Genomic DNA, 2,454 nt, shown 5'->3' with positions numbered 1-2,454 from the left:
GGGAGCCAGCAGGACAGTGAGGGGTAGGAAGTGCCGCCGCGGGGCCTCATGGGACTTGTAGTTCCAGGAGGAGCCAGCTGTGCCGCGGGCCGGACAAAATGGCGGGAACCTCTCGCCCTTAGTTCTGGGCGGTCGGCCCCACACGGCCTCTCTGGGCATGCGCCGCCCCTTCTTGTAAAAGAGCTTGGGCATCTTTCCTGCTATGCAGAAGGTCAAAGGTCTTTGGACTTGGGAGGACAGAGTTCAATGCTGGGTTTCAGGGAGTGCCTAAGGAGGGAGCTGATGAAGGTGTGGTGTTATAGAAATCTGTGCCCAGTCCCTGTCTGGCTAAAGTTCAGTTATAATCTCCGCAAAGGAAAAAGCTATTGAGGGCCAGTTACTGAAGTGCAGTAAACTTAGAAGCAAGTTACCCTCAATTTTGTACATAAGGAAGAAACCCAGGAATCATTTTTATCTCCTTCAGCCTATTAAGTCCAGTCATTTTACATCCCAGTTCCTTACCAGTTTTTCCACTACCACCTTTCCAAGGGGAGGTACCGTCACCTTTCCAAGTTTCTCTAGTTTCAGGCCTCCAGGCAGTCACCCTCCAAACACCTTCCTTCCCGCTGCCAGAGGATCTTTCCAAATGCCAAACACATTGTGTCACAACCCAAGTTAGACCTAAGTGTAAAACCTAAAGCTACAAAACTTTTAGAGGAAAACACAGGAGGAAATCCATGTGACTTTCAAACACACAATCCATAAAGGAGAAAAACTGATAAGCTGCACATCATCAAAATTAACACTTTTGCTCTTTAAAACACGGTTATGAAAATGAAAAGACAAGCTGCAGACCTGGATGAAAGAGCAGCAAAACCTATAGCCAACAAAGGACTAGCATCTAGAACACACAAAGAACTCTTTCAACTCAAGACAAACAACCTAGTTAAAAAAAAAAAAATGAACAGAGACACTTTACCAAAGACGATAAATGTACGGCAAATAAACACATAAAAGATGTTAAGGAGGGCTTCCCTGGTGGCGCAGTGGTTAAGAATCCGCCTGCCAATGCAGGGGACATGGGTTCGAGCCCTGGCCCTGGAAGATCCCACGTGCCACAGAGCAGCTAGGCCCATGCACCACAACTACTGAGCCTGCGCTCTAGAGCCCACGAGCCACAACTACTGAAGCCTGTGCACCTAGAGCCTGTGCTCCACGACAAGAGAAGCCACCGCAATGAGAAGCCCACGCACTGCAACGAAGAGTAGCCCCCGTTCGCCCCAACTAGAGAAAGCCCGCGTGCAGCAACGAAGACCCAACGCAGCCAAAAATAAAATAAATGAATTTATTAAAAAAAAAAGATGTTAAGGAAATACAAATTAAAACCACAGCAAGATAACATTACACACCCACTGGATTGGCTAACATAAAATAGACTGGCAGTATCAAGTGTTAGTGAGAATGTAGAGCAATGGGAATTCTTACTCACTGCTGGCTGGATTGTTAAGACGCTACAACCACTCTGGGAAAGTTTGTCAGTTTCTTTAAAAATTAAATATATACCTACCATATGGCCCAACCATTTACTGACTATAGGTATTTACCCAAGACAAATGAAAGCATACATCTGCACAAAGACTTGAACATGAATGTTCATAGCAGCTTTGTTACTAGCCAAAGACTGGAAACAACTCAAATGCTCTTCACAATGCAAATGGATATTTCCACAATGGAATACTCTTCGGTAATAAAAAGGAATGAGCTACTAATACATGTAACATCATGATGAATCTTAAAATAATTATACCGAGTGAAAGAAGTCAGACAGGGACCTCCCTGGTGGCACAGGGGTTAAGAATGAGCTTGCCGATGCAGGGGACATGGGTTCGAGCCCTGGTCCGGGAAGATCCAACATGCCGTGGAGCAACTAAGCCCATGTGCCACAACTACTGAGCCTGCGCTCTAGAGCCCGCGTGCCACAACTACTAAAGCCCGTACACCACCACAGTGAGAAGCCCGAGCACCAGGACAAAGAGTAGCCCCTGCTCGCTGCAACTAGAGAAAACCCGTGCGCAGCAACGTAGACCCAATGCAGCCAAAAATAAATAAATAAATAGATATTAAAAAAAAAAGAAAGAAAGAAGTCAGACATAAAAGAGTATATTCTCTATGATTGCACTTACATAAATTCTAGGAATTATCATGACAAAAGCAGATCGAGTGGTTGCCTGGGGACCAACGAGGCAGAAGCATGACAGGGAGGGATAATAAAGGGGATGAGGAGGAACTTCCCTGGCGGTCCAGTGGTTAAGACTCTGCGCTTCCACTACAGGGGGTGTGGGTTCCATTCCCAGCTGGGGAACTAAGATCCCCCAAAGTAAAAATAATAATAATAAATAAAAGGGATGAGGAAACTTTTGGGGTGACAGATGTCAACTGAAAAAAGAAATACACAACCTAAAAGTTGAGAGTTAT

The sequence above is a fragment of the Neophocaena asiaeorientalis genome, unplaced genomic scaffold (assembly GCF_003031525.2).
Source record: "Neophocaena asiaeorientalis asiaeorientalis breed wild unplaced genomic scaffold, Neophocaena_asiaeorientalis_V1.1 scaffold79, whole genome shotgun sequence".
Classification (NCBI taxonomy): Eukaryota; Metazoa; Chordata; class Mammalia; order Artiodactyla; family Phocoenidae; genus Neophocaena; species Neophocaena asiaeorientalis.
The sequence above is the reverse complement of the archived record's forward strand: the minus strand, read 5'-3'. Positions refer to the sequence as shown.